Raw genomic sequence first — 13,452 nt, 5'->3', positions numbered from 1 at the left:
ATATATATATAATCATAAAAGAGAAATACAATTTTAATTCTATAAAGTTGGGGGGAAATAAATATTCCTAAAAGACGAGAGAGTAAAGTTAATTCTAAAGTATATAATTTGGGTACTAAGTAATACCAAATATAAATTAATAAAAGAAATAAGAGGAAACTAAATAGTTAATGTTTTATCAAGATGATATCATCATATTATAGCTTCAGGAGCTTATCAATATAAATTCTCATAATGTTAGTTATTACAGAAAATTATGGATCAAGTGAGTATTTAAGAACAGAGGATCCCCCCCCCCCCCAGAAAAGACTTAGGGCTTGTCCCCTTAGAAAGAAGTTTTTTGGTTTACTCTAAAATAAGAAGAGGAACAGGGGATATTCCAATTAGGCTGAGAGATTTTTAAGTGACTGTTTTGCCCTCTCAAAAAGTTATACTGGTTAAAATCCAGAAGTATTAAAAATATTAATACCCTTTTATAAAAATGTATTATGATATATTAAATGTTCCATGCAGTTTCTCTTCTATGAGAATTAGGTGGGGTTTTCCCTGGAGTTCAGGAACCTCTCTGGTTCAAGTTGTTCTGATTCTGTTTATGTGTTTTCTATATGTTTATTTTAAAATCCAAGCAGAGGAGAGTTCTTAGCTCTCTCTGCATGGTAAGACTTGCTGTCATATCTTTCTGTTCTGATTGGCCAATCCTCTTTCCTTTTTCTTTTTTCAAAATTGGATCTTTTTCTTTTTCCAAAAACCCATGATTTGGGCCCACAGGAGATTTTTTCTGGAAATCATGTTGATTTTTGGGAAAGAAGGGGTTCTATTAATTTATCTTATTTTCTGTTGCTTGTTTTCTGATCTGATTGTCCAACACAGTTTTATTTATTGGTTTGGCAAATTATTCTTATAAGGGATCTAGTAGAAATTGAAATTGTCCTTAAAATTACGTTTCTTGACTGGTCTTAATAAAATAATTTATGGTTAAGAATAATGGAACAGTTTATTAACAACATGAGGTTATGTTCAACATAGTATATTAACAATATGGCAGGGACAGCTAGGTGACGCAGTGGATAGAGCAGTGACTCCAGAGTCAGGAGTACCTGAGTTCCAATTCGACCTCAGACACTTAATAATTACCTAGCTGTATGGCCTTAGGCAAGCCACTTAACCCCATTGTCTTGCAAAAAAACATAAAAAAATTAAAAATAAAATAAAAAATAACAATATGGGGAGCTTTGAGAAAATGATTTGAAAATTAAATAGAGGAGAAAGTAAACAGAGATTTGTGTTTAAATGAGATTGGGATAATCTGAAACTGCATTAAACCACAACTTTTACAATATCTGGCAGTGAATTGATTGGAAAAGTAATAATCCCCATAAAGTGGAAAGGTCTGATTTGAAAGCAATTGCTAAGTAAATGTTAATGGTTTCTTCAAATTGGTTAATTTTATAATGTGTAATCCAGTGAACAAAGTTATCTGAAAATACATGTAACTGAATTAAGAGAACTATAAAGAAAATCTTGTAATCATAAAAAATTTTTGAAACATCTGGTTTTAAGACTATTTTTAAATGAGGTTGGGATAATCTGAAAGTTTTGAATTTAAAATTGTGTTATAAAAACAAGATATGAATGAATTGTAAAGATTTGTTACAAGAAAATTAGAGAAATCCTTGTCAACAGATTATATCTCTCAGGATCTTTTTGGCCCAGAGAGTTTGTGAAAAGTTTTCTATCTCACATTTATGAAATTATATCTATTTAAATTGTATATGGATCATGCAACACTGGCTTTGGAAAAAATTTACAATGGGTTTTTTCGAAATTAATATATATATATATATATATATATTTACACATAAAACTAAATTCATAGCGAATCTTATTTTTTTTGAAAATAGAAATGTATTTGCAATAAGAAGAAAATAAGCTGATTATAATGAGATGAGTAAGAAATTTACATGTAAAAGATATTCAGATCTAAGGATAACTTTAAGAGAACTTGTTTTGTTTTTGCCTCAAGGAAATGAAATTTCATCCTGGGAATCTTATGTTTCATGTAGATTAAGAGTTAATAATATCTAAGCCTAGAATTAATAATTGTATTGCTTTGTAGAGATAATAAGGGACAATATCAGAAGTTATAACACTCTGGGTTCTCTGAAATTTTTAAACAATGTAATGGACCTTATTCTAAACTTGTAGGTCCAAGCATATTGCAATAAAAGAAAAGAAATTGTATACTCCTTTTGCATCTATACAAAACAATTATATGCTATATTATTAGGATTAAGAGAATGACCATAACTCCTCAATATTTTTACAGATAGCAAGTACAATTATCATGTCATCAGATGCATAATAACAGCCTTTATTAATCATAGCACTGCTGTAGTATTATATATCAACTCTTTAAAGAATTACTAGAAGTTATTAGAAATGGATATAATTCCTTTTTATTGAATATATAAATTCCCACCCTGGATTGACTGGATCAATCCATCTATCTATCTATCTATCTATCTATCTATATATATATATATATATATATGTATATATATGAAAGTAATCATAGTGTCTCTTTACTAAGGAAATAATTTAATATCACCAGAGAGCAAGTAATATCCTGTCCACAAAGGGGCATTTACCTAACCCTCTAAATTATTTGAAGACTCCTAGAGGGCAGACTCCTAATGAGTTCTAGCAGATGAATATGACTCATTTTACACCTTTCTGAAAAATTAAATCTATTCATTTTACTCTAGATACATTTACTTCATATGCAATGGAAACAGCACAAAATTCAGAGGCTACTCTAGGTGTGATTGGTAATTTATTCTATTGTTTTGCAGGGCTACCAAAATTTATAAAAGCAGATAATGGCCCTGCATATACTTTTATTGCATTTAAACAATTTTTTCTATAATACAATATGAACCATATTACAGACATTCCTTATATCCCACAGATTAAGCATATAGTTGAGAAGAAAAATAGGTTATTATAAATGTTCTCACATAAACAGAAAAGAAGAATTGTGGGAAAGCAGATACAAGATTATGCCTAAATAAAGCTTTGTATGCATTAATTATTTGACTTTGGATGATAAGATTAAAACCTTGGCTGAAAAATACTTTGGTTATAAAATTACCATAGATAACATAATAAACATCCCTAAGAGTACTCATAGAGTAATGTGGAATGATACAAAAGATGGACATTGGAAAAGACTTGATCAATTACTAACCTGGGGTCAAGGGTATGCTTTTGTTTTTTCCACAGATGGAGAAACTGTCTGGATGTCAGAAAAAAAAAAAACATCAGATCATGCAGACCAGATGAATCAAGTAATACAGAAAATGAACAACTTATATTTAAAAAATTGAAAAAGAAAGAATAACAGGAGAAGGAAGGACAGATGATGCAAAAGGAAAGCCAATTTAGGGACTGCAAAAGGAACTGAATATTGGAGTTATGTGCAAAACCCTCCATGGGTAGCAATTATACTAAGGAGAGAAAAATATGACTGAAGTTATTTTGACAGGGGAAGCTGAAAATTTATTTGGGATATAACCAAGTTACTATTGGAAATATCAAAGAAGAGATGCTGAGAAATTAGGTACAATTTTTCTGGGTTAAATAGTATCACACCCAATATAGAGGAATTTATGTGTGAAGAAGAGGGAGATAATATTAACTGTTACAATTGTATTATTTGAGCATGTATATGTAAAAAAAGTGATGAATAAGGAAAAGACAGAAGCAAAATTTACTCAAGATTTGTCAGAAAATGTTACTAGAACCTTTAAGGCTCAGAGGAAGACTATGAAAATCTTTATCATTTGATTAATGCATTGCAAACTTCTGTAATGAGCAATTTGTGTTAGGGAAGAATATATATATATATATATTTAAGTAATAAATTGTATGATTGATTGCATTCTCCATCTGTAATTGGTACATGGTTACATGATAGTATAGAAATAATCATTTCAACTTTGTTGTAACTGTGATATTTATAATTTTTTGCTTGTCTCTCATTTTAAAAACTATCTTTTGGTATTGAAGATTTGTATAAATTGGGTAAAAGACATCCAAATAGCCTCCCGGTGAGATTTGATTTCTGAAAAGACAGCTGATAAGATAATTAAAAAGTTTCATCATCCCACCCTTTTTGGGCATTGGACCCAGAGTATTATACAATTATGTCTTATATTGGTTCTCTTTATGTTTCTTTTTTGCTCGTTACCAAGTTTTTTCAAAGTATTTTCTTCTGTTTCCAAAGTCACTATATATGCTATCAATAGAATTCATGATCCTGTTACCCTGGTTGAGAATCAGATTGGACAATTGTGAGCTTGTTGTGTAAACAGAAAAGAGGGTAGTGTAGAGGCCAATCAAGTGAGTTTTGAGTCAAGAGGCCAGTTATGGCTGGAAAACCTAGACTCTGGACCCTTGAGCTGAAAGCTTCCATGGAACACTGATTTGATAACACAATGGTGACATTTGTGGCCTCATGATTCAATAAGTCCTTTTTTCTGAATTTCTTGACATGGGTTGTATTCTACTGGGTTAATTCTTGCCCCTAACAAAGTTACATCATTGTTTTTATCCTGAATACTAATTTTGTGGTTTTCTTCTATAAGACCTGTTTGATGTTTTCAATAAACTGGCTCTACCAGTTTTTCTCATGGTATTCTCCACCCAGCTTTATACTGTTTCTGTTCTCTCCTGAACTGAATGAATCCCCTGCTGGTCAGGGCATTGCAACAAAATATGCATTGCATCACATACACATACACATATCACAGTTTATTAAGCCATTCACCACTTGATGGACATTCACTTAATTTCCAATTCTTTTTCACCACAAACAGGGAGGCTTTGAATAATTTTTGTACAAGTGATGTTTATACCCTTTTTCATAATCCCTTCAGGGTACAGACCCAGTAGTGGTATTGCTGGATCAAAGGGTATGCACATTTTTATTGCCCTTTAGTCATAATTCCAAATTATTCTCCCAAAAGGTTGGATGAGTTCACAACTCTACCAACAATGTATTAGTGTCACATGTTTCCCCACATTTCTTCCAACATTGATCATTGTCCTTTCTGGTCATATTGGCCAGGCTGAGAGGTGTGAGGTGGTACCTCAGAGATGCCTTAATTTTCATTTTGCTAATAATTAGTTATTTAGAGCAATTTTTCATATGACTATGGATTGCTTTGATTTCCTCATCATTTCCTTTGCATATCCTTTAATCTTTTCTCAGTTGGGGAAGGGCTTTTTTTTAAAAAAATTTGACTCAGTTTTCTGTATATTTTAGAAATGAGTCCTTTGTTGGAAATATTAGTTGTAAAAATTGTTTACCAATTTACTACATTTCTTTTATTCATGGTCACAGTGATTTTGTCTGTGCAAAAGCTTTTTAATTTAATGCAATCAAAATTGTCTGGTTTGTTTTTAATGATGTTCTCCATCTCTTCCTTGGCCATAAACTGCTTCCCTTTCCATACATATTACAGGCAAACTATGTCTTGATTTCCTAGTTTGCTTATCTTGTTTTTTTTATGTCTAAATACTGTATCCATTTTGATCTTACCTTGGTATAGAATGTGAGGTATTGGACTAATCCAAGTTTCTGCCACACTAACTTCAAATTTTCCCAACAGTTTTTATCAAAGGGACAGTTTTTATCCCAATAGTTGAATTCTTTGGTCTTATCAAACAGCAGATTACTATAATCAATTCCTGTTATTGCACCTACTCTGTTCCACTGATCCACCATTCTATTTCTTAGCCAATACCAGAGAGTTTTGATGAGTGATGCTTTATAATATAACTTTAGACCTGGTAGGGCTAATCTACCTTCTTTTGCACTTTTTTTCATTAAATCCCTGGAAATTCTGCACTATTTATTTCTCCATCTCAATTTACTTACAACTTTTCTTACTCATTGAAGTAATTTTTTTTGGAATTGTGATTGGTAGGGCACTAAAGAAGTAGTGTAATTTTGGTAGAATTGTCATTTTTACTTTATTAGCTTGGCCTATCCATGAGCAGATCATATTTGCACAATTATTTAAATCTGATTTTATATGGGTGAGAAGTGTTTTGTAATTGTTTTCAAAAAGTTTTTTTTTTACTTAGGTTTTCGCAAGGCAATCAGGTTAAGTGGTTTGCCCAAGGCCACCCAGCTAGGTCATTATTAAGTGTCTGAGGTCAGATGTGAGCTCAGGTCCTCCTGAATCCAAAGGCGGTGCTCTATCCACTGAGCCACCTAGCTGCCCTTCAAAAAGTTTCTGAGTCTCCCTTGGCAGGTCGACTTCCAGGTATTTTATGTTGTGTGAAGTTACTTTGAATGGGATTGCTGCATCTTGCTTGTCATATATAAAAATGTTGAGGATTTATGCGTGTTTATTTTACATCCTATGATTTTGCTAAAGTTGTTAATTATTTCTAGTAGCTTTTTAGATTATTGTTGGGGTTCTCTAGGTATAACAGCACTCCAAAGAGTGAGAGTTTTGTCCTTCCTTCCCAATTCTAATTCCTTCAATTTCTTTTTCTTCTCATTGCTGAAGCTAGCATTATAATAAAATATTGAATAGTAGTGGTGATTGTGGGCACTCTTGTTTTACCCATGATCTTATTGGGAATGCCTCTAGCTTATCCCCATTGCATATAATGCTTGCTGATGATTTCAGAGAGATACTGCTTATTATTCAAGGAACAATCAATATATTCCTACACTCTCTAGTGTTTTTACTATGAATGGATGTTGTATTTTGTCCAAAGTTTTTTCAGCATCTATTGAGATGATCATATGATTTCTGATACATTTGTTATTGTTATAAATAATTATACTAACAGTTTTTCTAATATTGAAATGACCCTGCATCCATGGAATAAATCTTGCTTGATCTTAGTGTATTATCCTAATAATAATCTGCTGTATTTCATTTGCTAAGATTTTATTTAATATTTTTTGCATCTATATTCATCAGGGAGATAGGGCTATAATTTTCTGTCTCTGTTTTGACTTTTCCTTATCAGCACAGTATTGGCATCATAGAAAGTGTTAGGTAGAGTTCTGTCTTCACCTATTTTTCCAAAGTCTTTTTACAGAATTGGAACCAATTATTCCTTAAATGTTTAATAGGATTCACTTGTGAATTCATCTGGTCCTGGAGATTTTTTCATAGGGATTTCAATAATGACCTGTTGAATTTCTTTTTCTGAGATAGGGTTATTTAGGTATTTAATTTCCTCTTCATTTAACCTGGGGAACTTATATTTTTATAAATCTTCATCCATTTCACATAGATTATTAAATTTATTGGCACATGGACAAAATATTTCTGAATTGTTACTTTAATTTCTTCCTCATTGGTGGTTTCACCTTTTTTATTTGTCATACTAACAATTTGATTGTCTTCTTTCTTTTTAATCAAATTAATCAAAATTTCATCAATTTTATTGATTTTTTCATAAAACCACATCTTGGCTTTATTTATTAGTTCAATATTATTCTTGATTTAATTTTTATTAATATCTTCTTTAATTTTTAGAATTTCTAATATGGAATTTTTTATTTGTTCTTTCTCCAATTTTTATAGTTGTATATTTAGTTCATTAATTTCCTCTTTCTCTATTTTATTCATGCAAGCATTTAAAGGTGTAATATATCCCCTAATGCTTTGGCTGTATACCATAAGTTTCAATATGCTGTTTTATTATTGTCATTGTCTAAGATGAAATCATTAATTCTATCCCTAATTTGTTGTTTGATTCACTTATTCTTTAAAATGGGTTTATTTGGTTTCCAATTAATTTTAGGTCTATTTCTCCATGGCCTGTTATTGCATGTGATTTTTAATTGCATTATGTTCTGAGAAGGAAGTATTCATTATTTCTGCCTTTCTACATTTGATTATGAGGTTTTTATGCCCTAGCACATGGTCAGTTTTTTCTGTAGATGCCATGTAATGCAGGGAAAAAAGTAAAAGCCTTTCTATCCCTATTCAATTTTCTCCAAAGGCCTGTCATGTCTAGGTTTTCTAACAGTTTATTTTCCTCCTTACATTTTTCTTGTTTATTTTATGGTTAGATTTATCTAATTCTGAGAGGGGGAGGTTCAGATCTCCCACCAGTAATGTTTTGATTTCTATGTCTTCCTACAACTCATTCAGCTACTCCTCTAAGAATTTAGATGCTATACCACTTAGTGCATACATATTCTGCATTGAAATTACTTCATTTTCTATGGTACATTTTAAGAGAATATACTTTCCTTCCTTATTTCTTTTGATGACATGTATTTTAACGGTTACCTTATCTGTGATAAGGATTGCTACCTCTGCTACTTTCACTTCAGCTGATGCATAATATATTCTACCTTACCCTTTTACTTATTCTGTATGTATCTCTCTGCTTCAAATAATTTTCTTGCAAGCAGCATATACTAGGCTTCTGGCTCTTAATCTACTCTGCTATCCACTTATATTTTATGGGAGAGCTCATTCAATTCACCTTTGAATTTATAAGTACTAACTCTTTATTGCCCTCCATTCTAACTTCCCTCTGTATTTTTCTCCTTTTTTCACCCTATTCCTACTTCCCACTGTTTTTTTCTTCTGGATAGAACCTCCTTCAGTTTGTTTCCCTCTTATATCCAACCTCCCTCCCCTTTCTTTCCCCTTTCCCTTTGTCCCTTCTTCAATCCCTTCCTTCTGTCAGGTCCTCTTTTACTCCCTCCCCTTCTCCTTTTTCCCTCTTCATACTTGAAAAGGAATATAAATTTCTAATCTTAACTGAGTTTGTCTGTGTGTTTGTGTGTGTGTGTGTGTGTGTGTGTGTGTGTGTGTGTGTGTGTGTGTGTTAATCCTTTGAACAAATCTGATGAGAGTAAGATTCAGGTGGTTCTCACCTCCTTCCATCCTCTCCTTTATTGCAATAGGTCCTTTACCTATTCAATCTCCTCCATCCTCCTTTCTCTTTATTGTCCCCCCCCCTTTTAAGGACATATCATTTTTATATGATTGTATCAGAGTCATAGACAAGTCACAAGTATCTATTACTTCTCTATAAGTATAGTCTCTCTAATAGTGTTGCAATTCTCAAGAATTATGAGAATCTTTGTACCAGCTAGGGCTATAGCCAGCTTCATGTTATTGGATAACTATTTTTTTTTCTTTCCCATTTTTACATTTTCATGTATCTCTTGAATCTCCTGTTTGAAGTTCAGATTTTCTATTTAGTTCTGGTCTTTTCATCAGGAAAAACTGGAAGTCTCCTATTTCATTAAATGTCCATCTTTTCCCCTAGAAGAGAAGAGTCAATTTTGCTAGATGGTGAATTCTTGGCTGCATTCCAACTCCCTTTCTCCTTGAAACATCATATTCCAGGCCCATCTATAACTGAATGTTGATGTAGTCAGGTCTTGTGTAATCTTTACTGTAGTTCCTTTGTATTTAAATTGTTTCTTTCTGACTAATTGCAAGATTTTCTCTTTTATCTGATAGTTCTTGAGTTTGCTTCAGTATTCCTTGGTGTTTTCATTTTGGGATCCTTTTCAGGACCAGATTGATGTATTCTTTCAATAAGTATTTTTGCCCTCTGGTTCCATAATATTAGGGCTATTCTTCTTTACTATAGAATGAAGTATTGAGTCAAGTTTTGTTTTTTCGCAGAATGTTTTCAAGAAGCCCAATGATTATTAAATTGTCTCTCCTGGAAATATTCTCCAGAGCAGTTGTTTTGCCAATGAAGTATTTTATATATTCTTCTATTTTTTCATGTTTTTAGTTTTATTTAACAGATTCTTGTTGTCTCATGAAATCATTAGTTTCAACAGATTCCTATCTCTTTTTTAGTGAAGAATTTTCTTCATTTAATTTTTGCAACTCCTTTCCCAAATGGCAAATTCTATTTTTGAGGGACTTTACATTTGTCCAATTGTGGTTTTGAGAGAATTATTTTCTTTTTTGCACTTATCTAATTATATTTTCTTTTTCTTGTTGCAAGATGGTAATTTCCCTTGCAAAGTGTTAATTTTCTCTGACTTTTCCCCCAATTTTTCCAATTGATTTTAAATTCTTTTTAAAATTTAAGTCAATGGGGTTAAGTGACTTGCTGAAGGTCACACAGCTAGACAATTATAAAGTGTCTGAGACTGGATTTGAACTCAGGTAATCCTGAATCCAGGGCCAGTGCTCTATCCACTGCACCACCTAGCTGCTCCTCCAATTGATTTTTTTAGGATTTTTCAAGGCAATGGGGTTAAGTAGATTGCCCAAGGCCATACAGCTAAGTGTCTGAGGCCATATTTGAACTCAGGTACTCCTGACTCCAGGACTGGTGCTCTATTCACCAAGATGCCCCCCCCCCCAATTGATTTCTTTTTAGCAAGGCAAACAGGGTTAAGTGGCTTGCCCAAGACCACATGGCTAGGTATTTATTAAGTGTCTGAGACCGGATTTGAACCCAGGTACTTCTGACTCCAGGGCTGGTGCTTTATCCACTATGCCACCTAGCCTCCCCAACCCCAACTGATTTTTAAACTTCTTCCTGAGCTCTTCCAATAAGTCTTTGTGGACCAGAGACTAAATTGTATTCTCTTATGAGGTTCTAGTTCTCTCTGAGTTAGGATCCTTGTTTTCAGGGTAACATTCAATGGTTTCCACTTTTCACTAGCTTTTCTTCATTTTCCTAGTATCTTTTGTTGAGTGAGGGTGTAGGTCATAAACTTTTGGTGTTGAGATCCCCAGAAACCTTACTCACTGGGCTTAATAAGTCCAAGTAGGTTGGCCAGTAGGGGATGCTAGTTGCTTTCTGTTCAATGACTGTGACCTTCGTGGTCCACTCCCTGTGTCTGAGGGTGTGTGGGGAGCAGCAAGATCTGGATTATCCTGAAACAAATTGAGCAGGACCCTCAGGTGATATAATTTCGTCTACTTAATCCCCTAGCAGACCTGGGAGGAAATCTGCAGCCCATACCTGAGCCTGGGGGGCATGGGGGTACTGTTACTATGTTTGTTCTGGGAAAGGAGTCATGTTCACCCACAGGATTTGTTTGAAGGGGACTCAGCTGGAAACAGGGAGACTCCACTGAAAACATGGGGTGTTCATAACCCTGTTCTTGCAGACCAGCTGATCTGACAAGATCTATATCTAATTGCAGTGCTGGAACTCTTCTGCCCCACACAGTAAATGCTTCCATGCTAGAGCTTTCCCTATTGCTGGACACACAGCCAACACTTTTGCTACTGTTCTCAGGACAGTCCTCACATCTTACTCTGCCACTTTTGTGCTCATTCTCTGCTCTCTGCCCCCAGCTTGCCCATACTCCCTGAGACAGACTTTGGTGGTAGACATTCTTCTCTTAGGTTCTTCTCTGGGTTTTGTGGATCCAAATTCTGTTCAGAGGCTTGGTTCATGTTAGTTCTGAGGGAAAGCCATGGAAACTTATGACTGTACATATCTTCTCTCCTCCATCTTGGCTTGCAGTGTAAGTAGTTGTTTCTTTATGGTTGATATCTGCATTATGTATAATTTTCATTGAACATCTTAGGAATCTGTATTTGCTCCCATTTAGTTTAACATTTCTTTCAATTACTTAGAAAAAGGTACATACCGAATAATCATGAAATTTTCAGATGCAAAGTAAATGAAATTCATTAAGGATAAATGAAAGGTCCTATACTTGGACAGAAAAGATCAGCTTTACTAATGCTTTATGAGATAGAAATTATGCTAGAAAAAAATAGGTTTTAAAGGACTTTCAGATCAACATGATGTACACTATGATACAGCTTCTGACTGTTCCAAGAACTTTATTGTTCAGATCTGGTCATTTTCTCTGACTGTTCCCCCACTTATGGAATGCTTTCCTTCCTCTGTTCTAACTACTATGGCTTCCTTTAAGGCCTAACTAAAATCCCATCTTTTATATGAAGTTTTATCTAATCCTCTTTATTCTATTGTCTTCTCTGTTAAGTATTTCCTCATTATCTTGTATCTTGTAACTTTTTAAAATATATTTACTTGGATCATTTTCTTGAGGACAAACACTCTCTCTTGTCTCATTACTTTCCCAATAGTACAGTTTCTGGGATTTAGTATATACTTAATAAGAGGTTCTTTATTTATTGTAATCAGATCAGCACAACCAGGGTTGTGAAAAGTCATGAGTCCTTAAAAAGTTCAAAGCACCATTGAAAGAGTTGATCATATTTAATCTGAAATAAAGAATGATTAAGGGTTGCATGATGGCTAACTTTTAGTATTTGAAGGCTTTCTATGCAGAGGAATGATTATCTTTATTCTTTTTAGCCCCAGAAAGCACAACCAGAAAAAGTTGTAAAAAGACTAATTTAGTATTGATGTTAGGAAAGAAAACTTTTATCCCAATGATATCTTTCCTTGTGAAGAATAGACTTCCCTAATAGGTGGTAGGTCCCCTCTGGATCTATTTCTGTAGAATTCTTCACAGGATTACAGTAGAAATTACAGGTTAGGGCATGACTACTGAGCTCTCTTTATATTTTCATAATCTATAAACCCTTTTACCTAATTTCAAATATTTTTTCTTTTACATATCCATTACATATCTTTAAGCAAGTAACATTCTTTCTGATATTTAACTTCTTCATCTTTGGCATGAGGGACTGAAATAAATGGCCTTTAGGAATTTGTCTAAATATGAATCTATTTTTTCCTATGAACTCAGGACTGAATCAAAAACAATTTGTGGAGAAAAAGTTATACTGCCTACAAAGAAAACTCAAGAAACTTAAGCTACTTGTGTCCAAATCATCTTAAAAAGTAAAGTATTGCAGAAACTAATTCTGAGATTAGATACTGTCAGAGTTGACTAGTTATGATCACATTATCTAACACATAGTATATTTGAAGGATAACTTTAATAAAATGAACTATAGTTCTACAGAGGACCTCAGTTCAAATCCAATTTTCACCACTTACAGAGAATGACAACACATTTTACTTATCTTTGTCTCAATTCTTCATAAGTAACATGTTTAGGGGTTGACTATATAATTACTAAGATCTCTTCTAGTTGTAAGTCATATTTGAGATTTAAAATATTTTAGATGAATGATGATATTTTTGTGGTTTCCATTTTACAGAATATAAAGTTATATTGTTATTTATTCCTCATTTTGGAAGAGGACCAAAGATATGTTGACTTTTGTGTTAATTGGATTTAAATAAGTTGGAATTCCATGACAGAAATCAGCAGTACTGGAGATGATTGAGGATGAAGTGAATGACTTTGGTGTCTTTGATATCAGACCAAACTACAAATTCTTTGTAATGCCTGTTTCAGCTGCCTTCATAATCATGCAAACAAATAACTCTCATCCATTTATTTTAATGGAAAAATTTTTCATGTGTTTGGAATAGACATCCCTCTACCACACCAATATGTTTGAG

The sequence above is a fragment of the Macrotis lagotis genome, chromosome 3, assembly GCF_037893015.1.
Source record: "Macrotis lagotis isolate mMagLag1 chromosome 3, bilby.v1.9.chrom.fasta, whole genome shotgun sequence".
In the NCBI taxonomy this organism is placed as follows: Eukaryota; Metazoa; Chordata; class Mammalia; order Peramelemorphia; family Peramelidae; genus Macrotis; species Macrotis lagotis.
Note: the sequence above shows the minus strand (reverse complement) of the source record.